The sequence below is a fragment of the Trachemys scripta genome, chromosome 4 (genome assembly GCF_013100865.1).
Source record: "Trachemys scripta elegans isolate TJP31775 chromosome 4, CAS_Tse_1.0, whole genome shotgun sequence".
NCBI classification, from domain to species: Eukaryota; Metazoa; Chordata; order Testudines; family Emydidae; genus Trachemys; species Trachemys scripta.
In genome coordinates this window covers 59,651,244-59,663,640 of record NC_048301.1, presented here as the reverse complement: position 1 = coordinate 59,663,640, position 12,397 = coordinate 59,651,244, and the positions used below count along the sequence as shown (strand labels likewise).

At 43.1% G+C, this 12,397-nt stretch overlaps 1 pseudogene; it reads left to right on the top strand.

Moving 5' to 3' along the window:
• Positions 1 to 2,735: 2,735 nt before the first annotated feature.
• Positions 2,736 to 4,598, top strand: LOC117876133 (annotated as a pseudogene).
• Positions 4,599 to 12,397: the final 7,799 nt, after the last annotated feature.

The following is a 12,397-nucleotide window of genomic DNA, read 5'->3' as shown; positions in this document are numbered from 1 at the left end:
TTGAGCCAGGGTCAATACACTGAGGTTGACGCAGTGTGAGCGTAAACACTGTAAAAACAACGAGGAGTCCTTGTGGCACCTTAGAGACTAAAATTTATTTGGGCATAAGCTTTTGTGGGCTAGAACCCACTTTATCGGATGCATGAAGTGAAAAATACAGGAAAGAATGGGGGTTGCTTTACCAAGTGTGAGGTCAGTCTAATGAGATAAATCAATTAACAGCAGGATACCAAGGGAGGAAAAATAACTTTTGAAGTGGTAAGAGAGTGGCCCATTACAGACAGTTGACAAGAAGGTGTGAGTAACAGTAGGGAGAAATTAGTATTGGGGAAATTAAGTTTAGGTTTTGTAATGACCCAATCACTCCCAGTCTTTATTCAGGCCTAATCTGATGGCACCCAGTTTGCAAATTAATTCCAGTTCTGCAGCTTCACATTGGAGTCTGTGTTTGAAGTTTTTTTTGTTGAAGAATTGCCACTTTTAGGTCTGTTATTGAGTGACTAGAGAGATTGAAGTGTTCTCCTACTGGTTTTTTAATGTTATGATTCCTGATGTCAGATTTGTGTCCATTTATTCTTTTGCGTAGAGACTGTCCGGTTTGGCCAATGTACATGGTAGAGGAGCATTGCTGGCACATGATGGCATATATCACATTGACAGATGTGCAGGTGAACGAGCCCTGGATGGTGTGGCTGATGTGGTTAGGTCCTATGATGGTGTCCCTTGAATAGATATGAGGACAGAGTTGGCACCACGGTTTGTAGCAGGGTTTGATTCCTGGGTTGGTGTTTGTGTTGTGTGGTGTGTAGTTGCTGGTGAGTATTTGCTTCAGGGTGGGGGGGCTGTCTGTAGGCCAGGACTGTCCTGTCTCCCAAGGTCTGTGAGAGTAAGGGATCGTCCTTCAGGATAGGTTGTAGATCCTTGATGATGCGCTGGAGAGGTTTTAGTTGGGGGCTGTAGGTGACGGCTAGTGGTGTTCTGTTATTTTCTTTGTTGGGCCGGTCTTGTATTAGGTGACTTCTTGGTACCCTTCTGGCTCTGTCAATCTGATTCTTCACTTCACCAGGTGGGTATTGAAGTTTTAAGAACATTTGATAGAGATTCTGTAGGTGTTTGCCTCTCTCTGAGGAACCGGAGCAAATGTGGTTGTAGCTTAGAGCTTGGCTGTAGACAATGGATCATGTGATGTGGTCTGGATGAAAGCTGGAGGTGTGTAGGTATGTTTACCTTAACAGTCCTCCAGCAGCTGTTCCACAATGCCTGACGCTGACTGCTCTGGTCAAAATTGTGACCTCCTCTGCCCAGGGATCATGGAGACTGGAAGCCACCTCCCACCCCCACCTTTGAAACCCACACATATTTTTGAAATGCCTTTTCCTGACTGCCCATTTTGGCAAGCACAGGTAGCAGCACTCATAGGCTTTAAGGCCAGAAGGGACCATCATGATCATCTTGTCTGACTTCCTGCACATTGCAGGCCACAGAACCTAACCCTCCCAATCACATAAGAGACCCATAACCTCTGGCTGAGTTACTCAAATTCTCAAATAATTATTTAGAGGCTTCAAGTTGCAGAAAATCTACCATTTACTCTAGTTTAAACCTGCAAGTGATCATGTTCCATAGGATGGTGAAAAATCTTAGGGTCTCTATCAATCTGATCCCAGGGGAAACTTCTTTTCTGAACCCATAAATGGTGGTCACTTAGATCCTTAGCATTTCTGCAAGACCCAACAGTGGACACACAGGAAAGAATTCTCTGTAGTAACACAGAGCCCCCTCTCGCCCCCTTCTAGTGTCCCATCACTGGCCATTAGAGATATTTGCTACTAGCAGTTGCAGATTGGCTACATGCCATTGTAGGCAGTTTCATCGTACCATCCTCTCCATAAACTTATCAAGCTCCTTCTCGAAGCCAGTTAGGTTTTTTGCTCCCACTGCTCCCCTTGGAAGACCATTCCAGAACTTCATTCCTCTGATGGTTAGAAACCTTCATTTAATTTCAACCCTAAACTTGGTGATGGCCAGTTTTATATGAATTTGTTCTTGTGTCAACATTGGTGCTTAACTTAAATAACTTCTCTCCCTCCCTGGTATTTATCCCTATATTGTATTTATAGAGAGCAACCATCGCTCTCCTCAGCCTTCTTTTGGTTAGGCTAAACAAGCCAACCTCTGAGTCTTCTGTCATGAGATAGGTTTTCCATTTCCCTGATCATCCTAGTAGTCCTTCTCTGCCCCCGTTCCAGTTTGAATTCATCTTTCTTAAACATGAGAGATCAGAACTGCACACAGTATTCCAGATGAGGTCTCACCAGTGCCTTGTATAATGGTACTAACATTTCCATATCTCTACTGGAAATACTTTGCCTGATGCATCCTAGGATTGCATCACATTGATGACTTATAGTCATTCTGTGATCAACCAATACACCCAGGTCTTTCTCCTCCTATATCGCTTCCAATGGATAAGTCCCCAGTTTCTAGCAAAAATTGTTAGTCCCCAAGTGAATGACCTTGCACTTTGCACTATTAAATTTCATCCCATTTCTATTACTCCAGTGTTCAGGGTCATCCAGATCTTTCCCAAGCCCCCTCTTCTGGCCTTCAAACAACCCCCCCAACATCATTATCAGAAGCAAGCTCCCCAGAGATCAGACATACCAATTCAAAGCAGAACCAGACCCTGCCAGAACAACAGATGCAAAACCTGTAGACATATCTCTGCTGCTACAATGAGCAATGTCCCCCACAACACATCTTTCAAGATCTGTGGGTACTACACATGCCTATCACAACATGTAGTGTACCTCATCCAATGCACTAAATGGCTCAACAACAACTATGAGGTGAAACCAGGCAATCACTACACTCTCGAATGCACTCACACAGAAAAGTGATAAAAGACAAAAACACCCTATTCACCTATGGGCGAACACTTTTCACGAAGTGATCACTCTATATCTGACCTGTCAGTCCTCATCCTCAAAGGAAACCTGCACAGCACTTTCAAAAGGTGAGCCCAGGATCTTAAAGTCATAACTGTGCTAGACACTAAAAATCCTGGTCTTATAAAAACATTGGATTTGTGGCTTATTACAACAACAATCTGTAACCCACTAATCCCCCTTTTTTGTCCTATGACTGGAGACTAGTTAACTGTCCAATTCACCTTGAAAGGTCTTACAGTGTTTTTTAACTACTTATGCTAAACAACCTGTTCCACCTTGCATTTAGCAGTGACCTTGGGAATATCTTTCCCAAACCTGGAGAAGAGCTCCGTGGAGTTTGAAAGCTTGTCTCTTTCACCAACAGAAATTGGTCCAATACAAGATATTACCTCACCCACTTGTCTCTCTAATATCCTGGGACCAACACTGCCAACAGTGGCCATGGGTCTGAATCTCAATTTCTTATCTCATAATGCAAAACCACCATTGCAGTTGACACAAGCTATACCTTTGTTTACTGCACAGCTGTGTGGTCAAGGTTGAATGGGCAATGGAGACTGAACTCCTTTGTCATTCCTAGAGGTGATGAGGCAGTGTCAAAAAGCTTGCATTGCAGTTTCCCTGCTATGCCGTTCTGTATCTAGGGAAATCCAGGGGATGTATATCCTTTCATGAACACAGGATTTTTCTTTCAGTGACGCGAGTGCCAGGGTTCTTCTTGTGACATTAACTATAACAACACATGTTCTTTGTTTCAGAACAAGTCTAGTGCACCTAGTGAGAGCAACCTCACTCTGCTCTGTAGTGGTACTAATGATCCAGTGGAGTGGAATCTTGGTCAGGGTGATAGTGTTCTCTAGGGGAAACAGCTCCCTCCATCGCCAAGAAAGCAAGTTGATTTTAGTGACCAGATGGAATCGGTCTCTGTGCTGTAGGAGGAAAATAGTGACAAAATCCTTAGTGCTGACCATGTGGATTTCTCTAAAGATTTTGTAAAGTCAACTTCTCCAACATGATCAGTTGCACAGGTTGCTTCTCTGGAATTTTCCCAAGTAGATGACTCCTTCCATAGGAAGATAAAACCGAATGAAACACTAAGCAATACCTCAGAGGATCAGCTGCCAGTGAACCTTTGTTAACATCCATCCATTCTAATTCCTTGGCAAAAAGAAGGGGATGAAGGAAAGGAAACCCCAGAAGAAAGCAGGCTTCTTCATGAAGTTGTGTCATTATGTAAAATGACCTCTGCTTTCCACCACAGTTTAAACATTTCAGAAGATAATTACTCCAGTAATAGCAGTGGAAATAAAGTGTAAGGGAACTTTGAGAGGAGAAACAACTTCCATGAGAGGTTAAAGAGAGACTACTCAGGAGTCCACATAATACATGATAACCAAAAGATCACAAAGGAATAATTACTTTTACATTTTAAAATACTTCTGTTTGTTTAGTACATGGATTTAGACATCTGCTTATATGTTTCTCAGTTAATTTCTTGGCTGTGTTTAAGTCCACAAGATGGAACTAAATATACTAATGCACTCTTAAATCAGGTACTAGTTTGTATGTATGTGAAATATACAACTGGTGCATGGTGCTTACTAATGTTCCTTTGTGCAGCAGGAAGTGTATCGCCTTTGCATATATCCTGAAGGTACTGTATTAATCCTGTTGGGCATGAAATGAACAAAAACAGTTTAGATTTGTCTGAAACTTACAAATATCCATGTTTGTAATGATTTAATTGCCTTAATCATCTGGGAAAAGGTTTAAATGTCTTAGAAGATGACTTGCAAACGTTCAGAAGAGCAATAATGATTTTCCATGGCATGTATCTGCTTGAGCAAAGGGGAAAAAGACCTTTTCTAAACTAAAGGATCTCTTGTGACTAATAGGGAGCTTGTTATAAACAGAAACTGTGGCCATGTCTTCCAGACCTTGAAAAGGCAGTGCATACTTTTCTCTTATGAAGTGCTGAATTATAATGTGAAGTTACTTAACTTCTGTTTACAACTAAGGCACTTTAAAGACATTATCCAGTGTCTCAATGTAGACGTTTTCATCTAGGAATTTTCAGAAAGGAAAGTGTACATGAAATTGATAGATTTTATTGCTGTTTTTTAAATTTCTACAATAATTCTGTACTAAAATTAATTTGTGCCACTGCTGAACATGACCATTTGATTTTTACAAGCCACCTTTAAAAGAAACATTACATTATTGCTTTTCTTCTTAGGAGTTTTGTTTAGTTGAGCTGTGCAGTATTTTAAAGAGCAGTGAATGAAGATTACTTATAACACTAGACATCAAAAGTAATTGGTTCAGCAATTAAGAATGCAAATACCCCACTCTCATGTACCAGAGAATCTTTTTGCAATTACAAGGAAGGGAATTAAATGGATGCTGCATGTACTATATTTAGGCATAAATGTTTATCCCCTTTCGAGCACGTAGCATTCCTAAAGGATATTTCTGTATTTAAAATTCAAAAAGTAGATTCCTCCCTGAGTGGAGCACATCTATTCATTGTCCTTGTCCACCCCTATTTGTCCCATACCCTTTGTGGATCAGAACGAGTACATTCTGGGGTGAACCACACTAGGCCAAAAATGACAACTTTGAATACTGTCTATTGGCATGTGTAACACAAAGCAAGGAGTAACAGGATTTGTCATTGCGAGGAATGCTCTCCCACTCTTCCTCACCAACAGCAGGAATCTTCTTCTGTGGCAAGGACGGCTTAGTGGTATCCTCAGCACAGACCAAGGAGAGCAAGTTGAAGAAGTCAGAGGTTAGGGGCAGGTTGGGCTGCAGTACTTTGGTAGTGGATCACTGCACAGGCTAACACCAGTTGTCACATTTGGGTTTACAAAGGAAGTTTCCTCTTGGCCTTAATGAGATTTGACTTTTCTTTTCCCGTTTTATCACCATGAGCATCAGTCAATTGGTTATGTCAAGTGGCTCAAGGGAATTGGTGTGTGATCCCTCTAGGGAGGTTGGGGGGCGGTGGCTGATGCTTTGCCCACGAGATCTAGTGTCTAAAACTATCTTGTCATTTCACATAACTTTGTTGGCAACATCCCTGGTGTTGTAAAAGAAGGTCTTGTATCCCAAACTACAGACTCCGGATGGGTGAAAAGGAGCGGGGAGGCAGATTTTAGTAACACCACTGGTGAGGATGGGCCGCATGACTGGGTAATGGTATGAGGCCTCTTCGCCAAAGTGCCCCGTTTTACGTGCAAGGGAAAGGGTCAGGTTGTGGACTCACAATTCATAATACAATGTCCTTGGCTGATTAGAACATGAAAGTTTTTATAGGTGTGTTCAGTATATATTTCTGAAGAGGACCTCAGCAGCTTATTGGTGCTGAGGATGATTGTAAGATTTGCATCCTGATCTGTCTCAGGGTTTTCTGTAGTACCTATCACCATAGTATCTGAGATGCAAGTGGAGTCTTTATTTGTGTTATCCCAAAAAGTGACACTTGGCAAAACTGTGTTTGAGTTACTGAGGACCAAAATTATTATTAACCCATAAACTATTAAACATTTTAGCTGGGTTATCAGATATCAAGAAATAGGAAGTGTCAGGTCTGAACAGTGTTTAAATGGGGGAGCTCAAACGAAAACACAAGATGTTGCAGGAGGTTGTTCAGGGAATCTGGAAGTGGCATTTTTCTTTGTTGGTCCTGAATCAGTATCCAGTAGTCACTTTGCCACTACCCCTAAGATCTTCATTAACCTTATTAAAAACTGAGGCAAAGTATTCATGTAGGTGTTGGGTATGCCTAGATTATTTTTAATTTTTATTTTTCATTCCTTTTAGGCCTTCTATGTCCCCTTGCTTGGGATGCAGATAGAAGGCCCTTCGCCCAGACCGCATGGCCAGTGGTTCGCTGCGTTGCATTCCATCGTGCCTTGGGAAGACTTACCTTTGTCGCATCATCCATCGCTGCACTGTGGGACACTTACCTTGAAGAATCCTGACATCTCCAGTGCTGTGCCTGTCCTGGGAGTGAGAGTATGCAAGTGTGAGAGTGACCCTCCCCCTTCTTTTGAGCTTAGCTATCAGTATAATAAAAGTGCTGTTTTCTGCCAAACTCTGGTGGGTCATTAGTCCTCCCTAAGCTTACTAGCTGGCCCAATTTGGGGTAACAATTTTAACTCAAACAGATTCTGTTTTATCCATTCCATAAACTTCTAATTTCTTTACAGTCTACCTCATCATTAATATACAATGCTACTCCACCACCTTTATTTCTGTCTTTCCTGAGCAACACATACCCTTTAATACCTGTACTCCAATCATGACTACGATCTCACCATGTTTCTATTATCCCTATAATATCTGGTTTCACTTCCTGCACCAGGAGTTCTAGTTCCTCCATTGTGTTATCCAGGCTCCTTACATTAATGTACAAACATCTTAGTTGTTTCTGCTTGACTTTGCCCAGATTCCTCACCCGATTAGATAAAATCATTTTACTGCCAGTATTGCCTACCTGTTGATGTCACTGGTGTTGGCACAATCTTTCCTCTTAATGTCCATTCTCCTACCCACTGCTGTTCCTTTCTCCATTGCTGTATTCTCTTTCTTGATTTTCCTCCGGGTCAACATTAGAATCAGTCATGGAGATTACATGAGCATCTCCCAACCATCTCCCCCAGATTCCTAGTTTAAAGCTCTTTTAATCAGCTGTGTCAGCCTCCGTCCCAGAAGTCTATTTCCCTCCCTACTCAGGAGGAGTCCATCCCATGAGAACAGTCCTCTGTCCATGAATGCCTCCCAGTGATTGACTATCCCAAACCCCTCCTTATAGCGCCACTGCCTGAGCCATCCGTTGATCATCATAATCTTGTCTCCCCTTCATTCTCCTCCTCTAGGGATAGGTAGAATCCCACTGAAGAGCACCTAGGCTTCTATTTCTTTAAGGGTATTCCCAGCCTGGCATAGTCTGCCTTGATACATTCCATTGAGAATGTAGTGCTATCATTTGTTCCCACGTGAAGGAAAATCAATGGATTCTTTCCTGCTCCAATATGGAATCTCTTCAGCCTCAGGTCCACAACCCATATCTTAGTTCTCGGCAGACAGCACACCCTTCTGTTCTCCAGATGAGCTCTGGTGACAGGCCTGTCTGTTCTTCTTAGGGAGTCACCAATCACATTGACCTGCCTCTTCCTTGTGTTGTGTGATTCTCTGGCCTTCTTCCTGATCTTGCTGACTGCAAATCCTCTTGTCTTTTGTTCTCATTTGCAATCTTCTGCAAGTCATCCTCTGTCCTCCTGGGGCTCAAAACTCTGGCTCTCTTCTTGTAGGATTAGCCACTTTTCTCTTCTTCCTTGCCCTCCCACCTTCTGTTACTGCTTGCTGTGCCCCTTCTTCATTTTCCAGCTCAGCAAACCTGTTGCTCAATGTTATTTCTCCTTCTCTAGATGGACTTTTCCTCTGCCTAATTTGCATAGTCACATGCTTCAACTGGCCACTTTCCTCATCCAGGCGTCTACTCTCAGTTCTCTAGTCCAGCTTGTATCTGTGAGTCTTGAGTTTTCCCTTCTGTCTTCTCTCGCCTTCCCTCCATCATCTGCTTGAATCCCCTTCAAAACTCAACCATAGTTTCCAGCTGCATTTCCAAAGCTTGGATACTCTCTTCCATCAGCTCTATCAGGTAGCACTTCATACAGATAGAGCTCTTTTTGGGTACCTGCTCTAGGATAACGTACATCTTGCAGTTTCCACATCCAATCATCTTCATTGTCTCTTCCATTCCTTGGGTCACTACCACTACTTCCTCTATATCGGTCATAAGCCTTCCCACCTCACCTCCTGTCAAGGAAAAAACAAAACAAAACAAAAACACTCCTCCCCCAAACCCCCCTTACAAACTCCCACTCAAACTCCCCTGTTTTCAGATGTTTCCTGGCTGCTTCACTGCCTTTATAGGCCCCTAATCAGAGAAGCCCTGTCCCCTAATCAGGGCTCTGCTGTGATCAAAGGCTCTGCTTCTCTCGTGGCACACTGCCTCCTTCCAGCCTCTGCAGACTGAAGAAAAGAACAAAACAAACACAAACCAGTGAGCAAGCAACAGAGGCGTAGCGAGCGCCCTCCGTACCCTCTGACCGGAGGGGGCCCCACAAGGAAGGGGGCCCCTAAAAGTGGCAAAAAAAAATGTAAGGTATAACTAGGTAAGTGACATTTATTGACGCTATTGCACAATCCATGTCTGTTTTACTGACAAAACTGTGAAGTCATTATGATACATCATAATGCTATTGGCTACATTAGTTGTCTGTCGGTCAGTTTCGAATTTTAGTTGGACCCATTCAAAGAATGTATATTTGCATTCATAATGGCAGTCGGCGGATAAATGTTATTAATTTAGTTGTTTAATTTTTTATCGTTTGAAACGATTAGTTTCCAACGCAGAAGCGTGCTTTGTGATGTCTAAGAGAACGTATTAGAGCGGAGCTAGTAAACGAAAGACAGCAAAAGATGCCACGAAGGAACTTGAGAAAATTCCAAAGTTGTCAATGGATTTTGCGCTGCAATCCAACGTACAGGTACAGGCACATGAAACGGACAGCGCTAGCAGCGACGAATCGTATCCAGAAGTGCTTCAAGTGAGGTTGAAGGTGAAGCCAGTTGTTCTACCAAACAAACTGTGACAGATATTCCAGCTGCTGCCAGGAAAGAAGTATCTGAATCTGAACCACTGATTGATGATCCAGGAGATTATCCGTCTATAATATCGGACAGGCAAGTATGTGACATTGTTGCACGTGGCCCGCATGCTAGAAATAAATGACCATGCCTTTTATGTACCATGTGGAGCTCACACTTGGAATCTTGTGATCTCAGATGCGGTAAAGTCATCGAAATATGCCGTTGACTTTTTCGGTCTGATTAACAGAATATATGTTATCTTTTCTTCTTCACCTTCACGTTGGGATATACTTCAAGAACATATGCCAATATCTGTTAAAGGATTATCGGACACTTGTTTGGAGTCGAGAATTGATGCTGTGAAGCCATTGCGTTATCACCTTGAAGAACTGTGCAATGCTTTGTCATCTTTGCGAGAATATGCGCTCGAAAAGAAAGATGGCAATACAGCAACAGAAGCCGGTGCGCTTTTAGACCATGTTACTACGTGGCCTTTTGTTCTGACTGTGTACACGTAGTACGATATACTATTTCACGTCAATAAAACCAGCAAATTAATTCAGTCACCAGATGTGTCAATTGACGTACTGCAGGCAGAAGTCGGTGCTACAAAGAAGTTTTTGGAAGACTATCGAAATACAGGATATATCTCTGTGGTCACAAATGCACGTGAAATAGCAGAGCATATGGGTATTGAGCAGGTGTTTCCAGAAACCAGGGTGCGATGTAAGAAGAAAATGTTTGATTACGAATGTGCTGATGATTCAAGTAGTCTTTCTGCCAAAGAAAAATTCAAATCGTAGTTCTTTCTTGTTCTCACTGATCAGGCCATATCTTCTGTTTCGTCGCGATTTGACCAACTCGTGGAGTGGTATAAGTTGTTTGGATTTCTGTACAATGCTAACAGCCTGAAGCAGTTTCACAGAGAATGAACTGGAGAATCACAGCAAAAATTTTGAAAGAAAAATGGGAGACATTGATGCCAACGAACTCATAATGGAATTGAATCGTTTTATTTATGTCATCGAGAAAGAGAGAAGACTTGTCACGGCAAACAATTTTTTAACGTACATATACAAGAACAGCCTTCAGGAGATATATCCGAATCTTTGCATTTGCATCAGAATTCTTCTGACCACACCAGTTACTGTCGCTGGTGCTGAAAGGAGCTTCAGCAGAATGAAACTGATCAAGAATATCCTGCGCTCAACCATGACAGATGACAGGCTTTCTGCGCTTGCAGTTATCTCAATCGAAAACAAGATTTCCGGATCTCTGGACTATGACACATTGATTAGCCAATTTGCGGAGAACAAGGCTCGAAAGAAGCGCTTTGCATAAATACGGAATACATGTACACTGTAGGCCTATGTATACATAATATGAACCCTGTATATTGTATAAAATAAATACCGCATTCCAGTTTCTGCATTGTAAGGGGCCCCGCCCGGACATATGTTCGGAGGGGGCCACATTCTTTGTTGCTACGGCCCTGGCAAGCAAACTCTCAAGAACTCACTCACTGCCCCAGGAACAGGGAGCTTGCTTCCTCTCTTCTTCTCCAGCAGAACTCCCACTCAAAACTTGCCAGGTTTCAGCTCTGTTTGCTGGCTCCTCTGCCACTGCTCCTTTGTTGTGTGTTGTCTAGCTACCCAACTGGCCAATCTGGCTATATGTGCCAGATATGCTTCTGCCTGGAGGTATTGGATCTCCTGGACCTGTGTGGAGAAGAAGCTGTGCAGGCACAGAAACAAGGACATCCACAAGCGGAATGCAGGTGAAGGGATACTACAGGAATCAGCAGCAATGCTGCTGGAGGTGTTTTAATTAATCCAATTTGGAAGTGAAATGATTATTTTGGAATGATTTTTTTTCAGGGTAAAGTTCACGTGCACACGCATCTGTAGTGCAGATTAATTCTGCTTCTGGCAGTTCTCCTACAGCAGTTGCACACCACTCTGCTTTATGCCTGGATCAGCCTTTCCACTTATATATCTTGACACAGGGCCACCACCCTGTTTAAATGCTGGAGCCCAGCCAGGTGAACGCCTTTGCAATTCCAGCTTGGAGCAAGCACATACACGCAGAATCACATACCCACGATAGTAGCCATGCCCAGTGCTTTTGTGTGGTCCTGTCAGGAGGCCCTGACCTTACTTGCCCTTTTGGGGGAGAGGAGTATGTGCAATTCCATATGAACAGCAGTCACTGGAAAATAAAGAGCTGCAAGTTGCTGGTAGAGCAAAGGCAGGAGAAAGGACACTTCTGGGACAAGGACCAATCCAGCTTCAAAGCAAAGGAGCTCCAGCAGAACTACAAGAATCTGAGGGACAAGAACATGACCTCCATTAATGCTCCCATAACCTGCCGATACTATGAGGAGCTGGACTGGATGTTTGCAAGGGAGGTCACCACCCACTGACATGGGTTGCTGGGTAGTTTGGAGTCGAACACGTAAGGGACCTATACAACCCCAGACCCAGAACAGGAGGAAACTGCTGTGGGGAGGAGCTCTACTAGTGTTATGTGCTGTGTTACAATATAACTGTATAGGAAGATTTAAACAACTTTCTTCTGGGTACCGTCTGAGCACTGCCATGTTGGGCGGATGTGAGTGATGAGCTCTGTCCACCTGCTCCCCGGCACTTAGCATGCTCAAAAGTCTGCACCAGATACTTTAAGCTCCACAGGATTTCTCTCCCTGAAGTATAAAATCTTACAAACATGGGCCACTTGTGCCAGCATCCCACCCCACTTCCCATGCCACATGAGTCTCCCTCTCC